The sequence below is a fragment of the Sus scrofa genome, chromosome 14 (assembly GCF_054392235.1).
Source record: "Sus scrofa isolate SSC_HxYL_T2T_F1_AM1 chromosome 14, Sscrofa_HxYL_maternal_Yorkshire_Landrace_v2.0, whole genome shotgun sequence".
In the NCBI taxonomy this organism is placed as follows: domain Eukaryota; kingdom Metazoa; phylum Chordata; class Mammalia; order Artiodactyla; family Suidae; genus Sus; species Sus scrofa.
In genome coordinates this window covers 120717155-120733410 of record NC_139396.1, presented here as the reverse complement: position 1 = coordinate 120733410, position 16256 = coordinate 120717155, and the positions used below count along the sequence as shown (strand labels likewise).

The following is a 16256-nucleotide window of genomic DNA, read 5'->3' as shown; positions in this document are numbered from 1 at the left end:
TTGAGTTTTTTTGTTACCCTCTCTCATCTTCTTTGTAAATTTCTAAAGGTTTTCTTTCTATTGCTTTGGTAAATAAATTACTCTGAGAACAAAGAAGATCAAGTATGCATAGTTCCCAAAGAAATGTAATTTTCGAAAGATTTTTTGTAAAGCAATAGCATCTTCCTTGGGCTGGTGTTCAAGTGACTTTTTTCTTATTTGAGAACATACTAACACACAGTTGATAAAAATTTCTCAGGAAGGAGAGTACTAAATATTTGAAAAAATGTATCGTAGGTACTTTACGTAACAGATAATACTTATGGGGCTAACCAAGGCTTCTTAGTAGCTTAGAGATTTTCAATGTTTTATGTGTCAGACTGAAATGAAGAAAACAAAGCACCGGAATTTGATATAGGAATATTCACTTTCTTCCATTTTCACCATTTCTATTACTAAGCTGAATCTGAGATAATAGTTTGTCATAGGTAGACTGAAATTTTAATATCCTTCCTGAGTTCACCCTCTTGTCTAGTGGGATATGCAAAATAAATCATATTTATTTATCGATTGCTCAGAGAGGTTCTTTCTCCTCTCTCTCTCATTCTGCCCATTTCCCCTTACTGTGGGATCTCTGTTCCAAAGACCTAAATGGCCTCTTTCATTATTCTTTACCTCATAATATCCTAAAGGACCTTCTGGGGATGAAATACCATAAGATTCCTTTCCTCTTTCATAAGTTTTAAACTTACATGTATTTCAAATACTGGAAAAAAAAAATGACTTTGTGTGTTAGCACATTCATCATGAAAACCTCCCAAAGATAAAAGATGATGTTACCCTTCTTTGAAAAGAAATTGATATTTGACTGATCATAATTTTCTATTATGCAGCTGTTTTGTAACAACTTATTGGAAAAAGAAAAAAAATTATCCGAAAGCTCATGGAGGCTGCTTGAGTTCACCTTATCTTTTCTTTCCTACAATGGAAATCATATCTATTTAACTGCAAACTTCACAGTGGAAGCAGTTTCCTTTGTGAGCGCTGGGACACATTCCCGAGCTTTTGGACACACCAGTTCAGACTGCCGCCCTCCCTCCCCAACCAAGTCAGCCAAGCAGAAAGCCAAGAGGTGATTAGAATTTTACTGCCCCTGATTCACAGACCTTCTGCTTCCCCTGTCTCTCTCACTTCCCTTTGCTTAGCAACGGGGATGTAGCAAGCACTGTATTGCCAACAGATTTCTTTTTTTGCTCTTGCATTGAAAAGAACTTAAGGGTATAAGATGGCCAGTAAAGCATTACAGGTTTTACTGGGCTTCACATTAGAATTTTATACTCTGAATAACAGGAGCTTCCTGGGGCCACAGGATTTTCACAGTATTTCTGGTTGATATTGACTTCCTCATTTAACATCTGGGACCTCCTTACCTGGTGAATAGAGCAGAATTTTAGCAACTAAGGAAGTGCTGATGCATCTTTCAACTACAAATCTGCCCTCTTTTCTCCCCCAGGTGCTATTTTTAGAAATTTAAGTCATCTAGGTCAGGAACTAAGGCTGCCCTTATAATAATAGTTAAAAAGAATTTAGAGGTGTATGTATCATCTTCATTACTCTGTCAATGCTGAGGTTCTTAAAATTCAGCACAATCTAGCAGTGCTGGTTCCTCCTCTTTCAGCAAAGCATTGTGTTAAATGCCCAGGGAGTAGCAAGATGAATGAGACTCAACCCCTGCCCTCAAGGAGTAGAGCAGACATGTTTATTTATATGGCATTAAGCAGAATATATTAGATTTCCAGTATCTGACCTTTTGGACCTAAAAAAAAATCCAATTTATTATGATATAGCCTAATAATAAGTGTTCTAGTGGTGCTTAAGGAACACTAAGGCTTGAGAATCTTCAGTGTAACTGATGGAATTTAGGAAGGGCTTATGATTTCAGTAAGGCCTTGAGATTGATATAGAATTAGATTCCCCTTAAACTAGGCAGTAGGAGGCTTGATCAAAGCAATGGAAAGAGAAAGTAAGAATTATACTTAGAAAATATCAAGCAGTCGAGAATGACTGGAGCAAATAATTCATGAGTGGGGCAGTGGAGGACATACAGCTGAGACAGTAAATTGATGTCAGAGTGCATTATTTTATCAGGCTAGAGGGAAGCATGGAAGATGCTGAGGAAGGGAATAGCAAATTCATAGCCATGTGCCTAAGATTCCACTGTTCTTGAGGTCTACACTTGCCTGATCCTCAGGAGGGGCTGACTTTTCATTTCCCTGTTTCCCTGGTGCGGAAAATTAATAGACATGTTGACAGTATTTTATTTCTATTTATTTATTAATTTTTTAAGGCTGAACCTGTGGCATATGAAGTTCCCAGACTAGGGGTAGATTTGGAGCTGTAGCTGTTGGCCTAGGCCACACCCACAGCAATGCCAGATCTGAGCCAAGTCTGTGACCTACACCACAGCTCAGAGCAGTGCTGGAACCTTAACCCACTGAGCGAGGCCAGGGATCAAACCTGTGTCTTCATTGATGCTAGTCAGATTCATTTCCACTGAGCCATGAGAGGAACTCCCTTGCAGTATCTTTTAGTAGCTATTTTGAAATGTGTCAACATCAGTCAAAGGAATCCAGTCTTTGAAACTAAAAAAAAAAAAAAAAAAAGAAAAGAAGTTTTATTCGTTAGATTATAAATCTGAAAAAGGATAGAACAGAGGACACATGTTTATCCAAACAGGTAGTATAAAATAAGGGTCTGCAAATCATGGTGCAAATTTGGCCCACTGCCTGTTTTTGTAAATAAAGTTTTATTGGGACATGGGACCATTCATTCTCTTGTTGCCTTGAGTGCTTTCACAGTGGACTACAATTGCAGAGTTGACTGGTTGTAACACAGACAGAATGACTGATAAATCCTAAAATAGTTTTCTATTTAGCCTTTGCAGAAAAAAAAAAAAAAAAAGAAGAAGAAGAAGTTTGACTTGGTTAATCCTTTCTTTTCAACTTCTGACAAATATTAGGAGAGGAAAACCAGTAGTACAAAGTATGACAATAAATGATAACTGGTACCCTGGGCCTCAGGGTCAGTCATCAGTCGGAGTGTTGGCAGCTAGTGATTTGGTAAGCAGTTGCTCTCTGCTACTTACACTAAATTTCAGAACCTTTATCAAGATATAGCCAAATCTTCCCAGCTTTCAAGAAAGCCTAGACTTTGGGACATTTCTGTGATATTTCCTAGTTTTTAAATATTGCCTGCTAATGCAGTGAAAAGTTTTTAACTTCAGGGGTCAAAAGCAATGTCTGGATTCAGTTCATGACCATGTATTTGTGGCTCTGGATTTGACACCAAGAAGAAGACATCATCATGAAAAGAAGGACAAAAAGTTAGAGGGGAGTAAGTGTTGTAGCAAAAAGACGAGCAGTCCATGATGGGCATCCCACATGGCCTGTGGGACCTGTGACCAAGAGTGGAGTTTAGGTCAGGAAGAGGGAAGGACTGTGTTTATTCCTATCCATCAAGTTTGCTTTAGAGCACAGTTTTCAGGGCATTGGTGAAAAGATTCAGATACACTGAAAGTTTTTACTACACTATTTATTGGACTAATTGCCCAACCCTTATGGGCACTCTAAAATGTGAGAAAAGAAAGGAATCAATTGTGCATCTGGAACTTAGATGTCTATGTTAAATCAGAAAACAAAAAGAGAAGATTAGGGACTTAATGGGCAAAACATATTTCTTTGTCTTTTTCAAATGTATACAAGAAGAAAAGAATCAAGGAATAAAAGAGTAAATGCTATTTTCAATGAGATGTTAGGTTTAAATAAATATACCTTGAACTCGATACCCTTGACAATTGAATACAAGGAAAACTTGTTTGCTTTTTTAACAGAAGCTAATACCCCTAAGGACAGGACTTTGGCTAACTTGTTTGTTCCTGAATCTCCAGGCCCCAGCACAGTATAGCCTCCTCAGAGGCACCTACTAAGTTGGTTCAATGAAGACATGCAGGAATGAATGGACAATTGGATACCCATATAGATCCTGTATCTCGTGTCTTGTATGTATGGCCTCTGTTTTTGCTCTGATGACCTTCTCTTCCCTCCTATTATCTCTTTTGTCTTCCTTTTTCAAAACAAAATTTTGTTTTAAAAAAAATTCAATTATCTCTTTCCACTTCTTGAACCTTAGACTACTTTCCATCTTCAGCCTATGCCTGAAGTTCACTCCAGCTTGGATTTTTCCTCAGCTCTCTTATGTCATTTTCAGTGTGTGGACAGCCACTTACATTCCTGTGAAATGAATGATCATTTCTATTAACAACTGCATTAATAAGAGTAACAATAAAGTGATGAGGAAAACATTAAACAACAGTGATAATAAAAGGGTTTACGTGAACTCTTTGGTAGAAAGTTAGAAGGATAGAATCAACCTGTGCCTACTAAAAAGCTGAACTGAGTTATTTTAGCTTCAAGAGTTACTTTTGATAAAATGTTTGTAAGCTTCCCAGGACAGTTATTGATCCATAATGCATATCCAATAAGTATTCATTCCTTTTCCTGCTCAATGTGGTTTAAGTCAGGGTTAAATAAATATTCATAGTTCCATGAGACATATATTAATTCGTATGTTTCTTTTAAGTCTTATTTCAAGTACAAATCAAAGTATTGACTAGTATTTGGTTTTGGAAAGAGTAGTTTGCGTATTGTTATTGTTTTATGGAAAAATACTCTTTAAAACATGATTTAAAATAATCTGTGAATTCTTAACTGTATTATTACATTTAACTTCACATTTTCTCTCAGTTCAGTACATCTGCAGTTGTAGAAAAGAGGTCAGCAGTACAGTAGGATTTGTACAATCAGAGCCAAAAAGTCACAATAGAATCCATCTAATTTACTTTCTTCATTTTTCTGAAAAGGAAACTGGCTGTATAATAGAAACGGACTCTATAGCAAACTTTGTTGAATGTATTTATTTATTTAAAGAAGTGCTCATTGAAATAGTCTATCTAAAGTTGCATATAGAAGGGCATCTAAAGTTATAAAGTTTATTCATTATTGCAACTATAGTGTAACAAATTCTACATGATATGGATGGATGGCTGCAGAGAATTTACAGAGAAAAAAACACACAAGATGTGAATATTATTGCAATAGCCACAGGTAGCAGTGTATTATAACTTACTATCTTTAACAAAGATTAATATCTATTTATTCATTCAACAGTAACAATTGAGCTATTTTGTGTGGGATGTTGCTCCAGTCTTTATATCCACCAGTGAACAGACCCAGTATGCCTACAATTGTGAAGGATACATACTAGTCACCAGGAATATTGATCATCTTTGTATTCTAGGTGAGACCTTTATCATTAGACTCTAAAATGTCACATTGTGCTTAAGTGGATTTAAAAGAGTAACACTTTATGTTGGATGATGCTTCATAATTCAGAATATAGTCATATTTGTTCAATTCTTAAACATCTGGGATATTTTGTGTCTCAGAGAAGAAAACTGAGACCCTGCAAGGTTTACTGGCTTCCTTGAGTCTTACAGATAATAAATAGTAAAGGTGAATTTTTCCCTCTCTCATTGCAGGGCTGTACTGGTTTTATTCTCCTACTCAGCATTTTGGTGGAAGACCACATGCAGCCGTGGGAGTGGGCAGACATCCAAGTCTGTCTTGATTGTAGCCCGAGAGACAAAGTAAATATTTGGTGAAAGCTAAAGGGCACAGATGAATGATAGTAGGGAAAACCTAATGCTTAGCAGGCAGTGATATCCAGAAACTGAGTAACAGTTCAGGGCTTATGAGAAAAGCAAGAGTGAATGAGTGCCTGAGACCAGTGGAAAAGTGTGAAGGGTACTTGGTGTGATGGAGTAACTGCCATGGAAAGGCAGAGGCCTTTTGTGGAGACCAGTGAATCCCTTCAAGCAGTCTTAGACTGTGACTGATGACTTGTCAGCTGTTTTCTGAGTGTACAGTGATCTTCCTTCTTCCTACAGGAGGCAAGGAGGTTTGCAGGAATTTCTTTTACAAGATAGTCAGAACCTTTCCTTCTCCCTGGAGTTTTGTGCATTTCTCAGCTTAGAAAAGCACTTTGCCTTTCCATTTGTGATAAGTGACTATGCAAAAAGCCATCTATGATGAAAGAGAACCGTGAAGGTGACTAGTGAAAGGATGGATACACATCTCCTTTGGTAGGTCATTCAAGGCCCTTTACCACTACATCACAGTAATAGTTATAATAGGGGAGGAAGCACAGAGTGTATGCTAAGCTCTCCAGATGCCCTTAGTCTGTACAACATGCTTGTGGGGAAGGTATTGCTGTCATGCCTGTTTGATAAATGCAAATGCTGAGGTGTTGTGCTCCCTTTTTACATTATTGTGTAAGTCCTCCCATCTATTGCTCTAGGCAGATTTTACTTTTCCTGAATACTCATTGTGGCAATATTTCTTTTTTAAATGCCACTATAATTTCTTAACTTATTTTTATTGAGGTAAAATTGCTATTTAACATTATATAAGTTTCATTTGCACATTATAATTCAGTACTTCTGTACACTACAAAATAATCACTACAGTAAGTCTAGTTGCCATCTATCACCATACATTTGACCCCCTTCCCCTCTGGTAACCACCAATCTGTTCTTTGTGTCTATGAGTTTTATTTTGTTTTCTTTGACTGCACATGTAAGTGAAATCATACAATATTTGTCTCTGATTTATCTCACTTAGCATAATACCTTCAAGGTCCATTGTTTTGTTGCTTAAGAGCTTTATTTGGATGTATACATAATTTAAAGACCCACACATGTTTAACATGCAGAATTTGATGAGTTTGGGCATATGCATACACTAGTGAAACCATCCCTCCAGTCGAGATAATAGACATAGCTATTATTATTGAAAAAAAGAGCTTGTGTTCCTTTTATTGGTGATAAGTACAGTTAACATGAGCTCTACCCGCTTACCAATTTTTAAGTGCATAGTATGGTATTATTAACCATAAGTTCTATGTTGTACAGCAGACTTATAGAACCTTGCATAACTGAAACTTTATGCTAATTGAACAACTACTTCTCAGTGTGTCTTTTTTTATTATTTAAATAAGCTTTTTATTTTTATTTATTTAATTATTTTTTTATTTTCCCACTGTACAGCAAGGGGGTCAGGTTATCTTTACATGTATACATTACAATTACATTTTTTCCCCCACCCTTTGTTCTGTTGCAACGTGAGTATCTAGACATAGTTCTCAATGCTATTCAGCAGGATCTCCTTGTAAATCTATTCTAAGTTGTGTCTGATAAGCCCAAGCTCCCGATCCCTCCCACTCCCTCTCCCTCCCCCTCCCATCAGGCAGCCACAAGTCTTTTCTCCAAGTCCATGGTTTTCTTTTCTGAGGAGATGTTCATTTGTGCTGGATATTAGATTCCAGTTATAAGTGATATCATATGGTATTTGTCTTTGTCTTTCTGGCTCATTTCACTCAGGATGAGATTCTCTAGTTCCATCCATGTTGCTGCAAATGGCATTATGTCATTCTTTTTTATGGCTGAGTAGTATTCCATTGTGTATATATACCACATCTTCCGAATCCAATCCTCTGTCGATGGACATTTGGGTTGTTTCCATGTCTTGGCTATTGGGAATAGTGCTGCAATGAACATGCGGGTACACGTGTCTCTTTTCAGTGTGTCTTAAGTAAGGGGCAGGTTTTCTGTTTTCTGACTACTTCATGATGGATACACCTGAACCCACACGTTCCATTGTTTAGTGTAAGATGGACAACAAATCAATATTTATTGTATAGAATTGGTTGTATCAATTTGAGAGTGGGGACAACATTGCATTGCTTCCTTTGCCTGCTTTAATATAGAGTTATGTTTCCCTCCTAGATGGACCAGGCACCTACCTCAATAATTTGGCAGGGATATCTGCAAGTTTCTTTCTTTGCCTTGGCATTATTAGGCCAAAACTTGGCAAGAAGTTTTGGATTGTTTGTCCCTTTTAGGTGTTGATCCTCCTAAAAGAATTTTATAGGCCATGGACTTTTGGGGGCTATAAATTGACCTACAGAGGAGAATACCACTTGGAAGGATGTGTGTAATTCTTTTCTATTTGGATGGGCCAGGTAATTTCATCTGCGAAGCACCCAGTGAAAGCGTGCAGCATTCCTTTATATTTGCGTGTTTTAAATAAAATTTTAATCCGGGTCAATAGGACCCTCATATAAGAGGTTATTGATTAGTAATTAAGTAGAGTCCAACTTATTTGAAAAAATCTTTAGGAAAACAGAAAACATGAAAATATTACCATTTTCTTAGGCTAAAAGGTTTTTTTTTTTTTTTTTTACCCCCATAAATTTCTTAGGAACTCACTTCTTGGAAACAGAGAACATAGTACTTAATTAATATCCTTCAGAAAATATGCTAATATAATTTTGTTCAGAATCAATCTCTGCCCCATAAATACTTGAAATAACTCTACTCAGTGTGTTTGGAAGGGCTGTGGTTCACAAATGTGAAGGTATTTCCAAGATTTTGAGCTAATAATTTACCAGATGCTGAACGTTTTCTCAACTTCTAGGTATTTGTTATAAACATGAGACAATGTCATAGTCACAGTTTACTGCTACAACTAATAAATGAAGGAGTTCCCATGTGGCTCAATGGGTTAAGGACCTGATATTGTCTCTGCAAGGATGGGGGTTCAATCCTTGGCCTCACTCAGTGGGTTAAATATCCAACATTGTCACAAGCAGTGGTTGTAAGTCACAGATGAGGCTCAGATCTGGTGTGGCTGTGTCTGTGGTGTTGGCTAGAAGCTGTAGCTCCGATTCGACCCCTAGCATGGGAACGTATATATGCTTCAGGTGCAGCCTTAAAAATAAATAAAAGAAAAGAAAATACTTAGGCAAGAGTATATACTTATAATATTTCGTATACATGTGTCGATAGCTTAATGTAGTTGCTGTGTGAATTTTTTTCTCTTTTGAGGAAAATCCCAGCTATGTCAGAGCAGGCCACATATTGGCACACTAAGTTCCAGAAATGAGAGAAGCAGAAAAGAAAGAGAAGCTTGGACCTGAATGCTACATGTTTAGTATTTATCATCTCATAGAGTAGGAATTGCAGGTCTTCAGATGATAATACTTTGGGCGTTATTGAATAAATTTGATTGATATTAACAAATTTTTACTCTAAATACACACCAACCACAAAGATAAATGACTGTTAAATACACAGTGTTGCTTTTTAAATGCACATGTTAAAATTATGCTTCTTTAAAATGGAGAGTAAAAAGCCATGTTAACAGAAAAATATTTTGTAAAATAAATTCTTCAAGATTCCACAAAAAAAGAAAACTACAGGCCAATTTCACTGATGAACATCAATGCAAAAATTCTCAGCAAAATACTAGCAAACTGCATCCAACAATATATTAAAAGGATTATACATCATGATCAAGTGGGATTTATCCCAAGGATGCAAGGGTTCTTCCTGGACTTCAGACTATACTACAAAGCAACAATCATCAAAACCATATGGTACTGGCACAAAGACAGAAATATAGATCAGTGGAACAGGATAGAAAACCCAGAATTAAACCCATGCACCTACAGCCAACTCATCTATGACAAAGGAGGCAAGAATATACAATGGAGAAAGGATGGCTTGTTCAATAAGTGGTGCTGGGAAAACTGGACAGCCACATGGAAAGGAATGAAATTAGAAAACTCCCTAACACCATACACAAAAATAAACTCCAAATGGATTAAAGACCTAGATATAAGACCAGACACTATAAAACTCTTAGAGGAAAACATAGGCCAAACACTCTGACATAAACAACAGCAACATCTTCTCAGATCTACCTCTCAGAGTACTGGCAAAAAAAGCAAAAATAAACAAATGGGACATAATCAAACTTCAAAGTTTCTGCACAGCAAAGGAAACCCTAAACAACACAAAAAGACAACCCATAGAATGGGTGAAAATCTTTGCAAATGAATCAACTGACAAGGGATTAATCTCCAAAATTTATAAACAACTTCTGCAGCTCCATACCAAAAAAACAAACAACCCCATCCAAAAATGGGCAGAAGATCTAAACAGACAGTTCTCCAAAGAAGACATACAGATGGCCGAGAAACACATGCAAAGATGTTTAACATCACTCATTATTAGAGAGATGCAAATCAAAACCACTCTGAGGTACCACCTTACACCAGCCAGAATGGCCATCATCCAAAAGTCTACAAACAGTAAGTGCTGGAGAGGGTGTGGAGAAAAAGGAACACTAGTACACTGTTGGTGGGATTGTAAATTGGTGCAACCACTGTGGAAAACAGTATGGAGATTCCTCAGAAAACTAAACATAGAACTACCATTTGACCCAGCAATCCCACTCCTGGGCATCTATCCAGAGAAAACCACGACTCACAAAGACACATGTACTCCACATGTACACATGTACACATGTTCATTGCAGCACTATTTGCAATAGCCAAGACATGGAAACAACCTAAATGTCCATCGACAGAGGAGTGGATCCAGGAGATGCAGTACATATACACAATGGAATATTACTCAGCCATTAAAAAAAAACAAAATACCGACATTTTTTGCAACATGGATGGACCTAGAAACTATCATGCTAAGTGAAGTCAGCCATACAATGAGACACCAACATCAAATGCTTTCACTGACATGTGGAATCTGAAAAAAGGACAGACTGAACTTCTTTGCAGAACAGATAGTGACTCACAGACATTGGAAAACTTAATGATCTCCAGAGGAGACAGTTTGGGGGGTCGGGGGTTGTGCTTGGGCTGTGGGATGGAAATCCTGTGAAATCAGATTGTTATGATCATTATACAACTACAGATGTGATAAATTCATTTGAGTAATAAAAAAGAAAGAAATTATCACAACATTGTAAATCAACTATACTTCAATAAAACTCTAAAAAATAAAAAATAAAAAAAAATCTTCAGAGACAGATCAACTCTATATCTGTTTGAATACAGCACTTCTAACATGAATCCAGTAATAATACAGCAAAAGAAAAATCATAATTTTCAAGAGGCTCCAGGAAGTTCCTTCTTTTCCATTTAAGTAATGACAGTTTACTCTCCTTTCAACTCTTAATATGGCAATTTATCCAATTATCTTCAATATTTCTTGGCAGTGTGGTGTATTCGAAGAACCATGGACTTTGAGCACATCAAGTCTGACCACTTATTAGCTACTATAAAGCATTTATGAACTCCACATTCTTTATCTTTTAAATGGAAATTAAGGAGTCACTGTATTCTTATCTTGAAGGCTAAAGAGAAAGCATATTGAAGCTCCCAGTGTAATATCTAGAAATAGAAACTCAAAACTGGCAGCAGTTATTGGTTGGATTGGAAGTAGCAGAAGACAGAGGAGAAAGGTCTTGATCAAGTGAAAAGCAATCTGGCAGGAGATAACCATGTGTAATGCTCAGCCAACACATCAGGAGGCCACCGATGGTTAAAATCACTACCAAGTGTTCTGGCTGTCCCTCTCTACCAGTTTGGTGAATTTCACTTGCAAAACACTGCTGCTTTTAGGTTTTTAAGGAGAACTTACATGCATCAGCACTGATATGGCAAACTGGAGAAACTATAGAAGTCATCAAAGTACCTCCCTCTTCTAAGTTTATATAAGAAGCAGCACCATATTTCTGATTGGAATACAAGGGGGAAAGTCAGTCATTTGAGATGTTAATTCACCTTTCAGACTACCACTTTGGGGAAAGGAAGAACTATTTCACTAAACAGTCCCAGTGGCTAGAAAACTATAGATCATGAGCCGTTTTATTCCTTATAAATCTTGTATGCTGATGAAATTCAAGTGGAGCGTTTTATGAGGCTTGTTTTATTAGATTATCACATTTCCCTTCCCTGAGCTTAATTTGTGATGGGGTAAAGAATTCATTTCTTTTTTTCCCCAATAGACCTCTTTTTTTACCACCAGGTGTCCAGTCTGATTTTGCGATCAAAGAATTTTATTTAACCTCTGGGTTGAATACGTATTTCATTCATCTCCAAGCCAATTATGTGCAAATTCTACTTTCTGAACCAGATCAGTGAGTCTTAGAGAAGTCAAGCTTGGTCAGAGAAGGAGAGGACTTTTGTCTGCTGTATTGTACTTCATGTTCATTTTGAAACATTCGAAACCATTGCTTCCCCTCATTATTGTCAGAGTGCTGTGGAGGTGGCCCAGAACACAGACATCCCCATCAGAGTGGAAAGACTAGAGCTTTGCCTCCCTTTAATCTCTGTAAATGCGAAATGTATTTTGTCAAGGGGACTTAAGATTTCATATTACTATGCATGAAAAGTTTGAAGTTATTTTCCTTCTCAAAAGGGGTCTGTGATATCTACAGACAGTCACATATTGTTTCTGTATTACAAATCAAACAACTTGGAGGAAAAGTTTTGTCATGTTTTCGAAAGGGCAGCACAAACTATGATCATTATAGATCAATCCGGCAGTTCATTTTCATGAACTTTTAATGTTTCAGCTGAGTGGCAGTTGCAAATCAAAGCAATGTTAAGATCAAAACTTTGCTAGTTTACAAGTATTCTACCATACTTTTTCTAGGAAAATTTAGCTGTGTTTTTAGAATACCTATGAACTATTCTCATTTATATATCTCAGTCATAAGGGCATCCAACGTACATATTCTTGCAGTGCATTATGCAAAAAGTTAGACTTTTGTATTAATTACTAGGGTAGGGAGAACTGTTGAACTACAAAGTCCTCTCAATATGATCCCAATCTTCCTATGGAGTGCCAAATTGGCTATTAGATTCAACTTTTTCATCAGGCAATTCAGTAAGAGGAAATAGCCAATCTAAGGAATTGATTTTATAATTATAGATTAGTGAAAAAATAACAGCCATCACCATACATGGAGGTGAAAAGCTATGCAATGCAAAATTAATTAATTCTATGTTTTTCCTTAGAGAATTTAGATTTAGAGTTAATTGAGCTAAAGAACCTGACCGCCCTGGGACAAATTAATTCGTATTCATAATAATTTTAGATATTTTATAAAGATTAAAAACGACTAAGTCATTATTTCTTTAGACTGAACATATCATTAAAGATGTGACAGATAAAAAGCTGAACTTCTCCTTGAAACTAAATTTGTATTACCTGAGGGACAGGAAGCAGTCAAATTATAGATTTATGGTATGTTCTTTGGCTTAGATTAATAATATGGCAGACATTTGGGTTCTGTCCCTTTTGATGGACTGAGGGAAATGTAATTCAGAATAGAATTCCCCAAATAACAACATACTTGTAGTTAGTCGAAGTTAGGATAATTTCTGTTTTTACAACCATAGTTATAAGTGATGATTTTTTAAGATTTTCATTTTTTCTATTATAGTTGATTTACAATGTTCTATCAGTTTCTGTTGTACAGCATAGTGACCCAGTCTATATATATATATATATATCCTTTTTCTCATATTATCCTCCATCATGTTCCATTGCAAGTGACTAGATATAGTTCCTTGTGCTTTACAGCATGATCTCATTGCTTACCCACTCCCAATGCAATAGTTTGCATCTACTACCCCAAACTCCCAGTCCATCCCACTCCCTGCCTCTCCCCCTTGGCAAACACAAGTCTGTTCTCCAAGTCCATGAGTTTGTTTATTTTCTGTATATAGGTTCATTTGTTTCATATAGTAGATTCCAGATATAAGTGATTTCATATGGTGTTTGTCTTTCTCTTTCTGACTTACTCACTTAGCATGAGAGTCTCTAGTTCCATCCATGTTGCTGCAAATGGCATTATTTTGTTCTTTTTTATGGCTTAGTAATATTCTATTATGTATATATACCATATCTTCTTAATCCATTCACCTGTTTCTGGACATTTAGGTTGTTTCCATGTCATGGCTATGAATAGTGCTGTGATGAACATAGGGATGCATGTATCTTTTTCAGTGAAAGTTTTGTCCAGATATATGTCCAGAAGTTGGATTGCTAGATCATATGGTAGTTGTATATTTAGTTTCCTGAGGTACCTTCATACTGTTTTCCATAGCGGTTGTACCAATTTAAATTTCCACCAACAGTGAAGGAGGGTACCCTTTTCTCCACACCCTCTCCAGCATTTGTTATTTATTGACTTGTTAATAATGGCCATTCTGATTGGTATAAGGTATACCTCATAGTAGTTTTAATTTGCATTTCTCTAATCATTAGTGATGTTGAACACTTTTCATGTGCCTGTTGGCCACCTGTATATCTTCTTTGGTGAAATGTCTATTCAGGTCTTCTGCCCATTTTTCAATTGAATGGTTGTTTCTTTTACTGTTGAGTTGTATAAGTTGTATGTGTATTGTAGAGATTAAGCCCTTGTCAGTTGCATCATTTGAAACTATTTTCTCCCATTCTGTAGGTTGTCTTTTTTTTTATGGTTTCCTTTCCTGTGCAAAAGCCTATCAGTTTGATTAGGTCCCATTGGTTTATTTTTGTTTTTATTTCTGTTGCCCTGGGGAAAATGACCTAAAAAAATATTAGTATGGTTGATGTCAGAGAATGTTTTGCCTATGTTCTCTCCTAGGGGTTTTATGGTGTCCTGTCTTATATTTAGCTCTTTAAGCCATTTTGAGTTTATTTTTGTGCATGGTGTGGGGCTGTGTTCTAGTTTCATTGATTTAAATTCAACTGTCCAGTTTTGCCAATACCACTTGCTGAAAGGACTGTCTTTTTACTATTTTATATTCTTTCCTCCTTAGTCAAAGATTAACTGACCAGAGGTGTTTGGGTTTGTTTCTGGGTTCTCTATTCTGTTCCATTGGTCTGTTTGTCTGTTTTTATACCAGTACTGTATTGTCTTAATGACTGTAGCTTTGCTTTGTAATGTTGTCTAAAATCTGGGAGATTTATGCCTCCTGCTTGCTTCCCCCCCCTCAGGATTTCTTTGGTAATTCTGATTCTTTTATGGTTCCATATAAATTTTTTGATTGTTCTAGTTCTGTGAAAAATGTCATGGGTAATCTGATAGGGATTGCATTGAACGTGTAGATTGCTTTGTGTAGTATGGCCATTTTTATGATATTAATTCTTCCAACCCAGAAGCATGGAATATGTTTCCATTTCTTTGAATCCTCTTTAATTTTCTTAATTAATGTTTTAATAGTTCTCAGCATATAAGTCTTTCACATCCTTAGTCAGGTTTATTTAAAACGGGGTGCCATTTTAAAAGGTATTGTAATAAGTGATGATTTTAAAATAAGAACATGATAAAAGTTTTTTCAATAAGGTAGTTACCTTCCCCCATATCTGAATGCTTTACATACAACTAAATTAGCATTGAGTGCTAAATATAAGCAATGATAATAATGTGTATAAACACAGAGAATTTTAAAATAGAAATAATTAGTGGAATTGAATCTTTTTTGGCTAAGAAGGAGAGATTACCTAATGCATTCAACTAGAATATATTACTTGCTAGATTTCAGCAGTTGATTTGATGGCTTGTATCCTTATACCCAAAGAGAAAATGTAAACCTTCAAAAACATGAAATTTTAGAACCACAAGGCCTTGTGTGGTCCAAAATCTCTCAGGTATCAGATGAGATGCTTTTAGCTACAGGTAACAGAAAGCCATGTCTCAAACTGTCTCAGATTGGCTTCAACAAGAACATTTGTTATCTCAAATAAAAATTTCTGAGGTAGGCAGTGCTCCAGGTGTGGTATGACAGTGTCCCTGAAGTTTTCCGGTTTGCCTTCAGTTTCCAACAAGTGTTGGTGCCCTGTTCAGATTGTCAGCAAGGTGGCTGCCAGTGGCCCAAGTCCCCAGTGTTCTGAGGAAGCTGTGGAACTATTACTTTCTTATGCTTCTTTGTCAGGAGGATGTTACCTTTTCCCAGGGTAGACACTCTCATTTCTTGGTTGGGCTATATACCAGAGATGTGGAATTACTATGATTGATAGAGAGGGATCCTGGCCATCTTTGGAGCTGGGAATCACACCATACCCTGAGTCATGCAGTATGGGATGATCAACTGAATAAAACTAAGGTTCCTTTTGAAAGGAAGAAGGGGAGAAATGGATGTGGTGTAAGCAATTGTTATTCGTTGTGCAGAGAAGAAAATAATGGCCCAGAGAAGGCAGATAATATGTCTAGCTTACAAACTTAGAGCCATTTAGTCCACGTTTTTTACAAAATTTCCCAATGATTAAAATAACAACAACAAAAACTGTCACTCTGGTCATA

General features: G+C 36.6%; 1 protein-coding gene across 3 annotated transcripts in view; it reads left to right on the top strand.

Annotated features, from left to right (window-relative positions):
• The window catches only part of PRKG1 (protein kinase cGMP-dependent 1), a 1234647-nt gene that overhangs the window by 259483 nt on the left and 958908 nt on the right, over positions 1 to 16256 (top strand).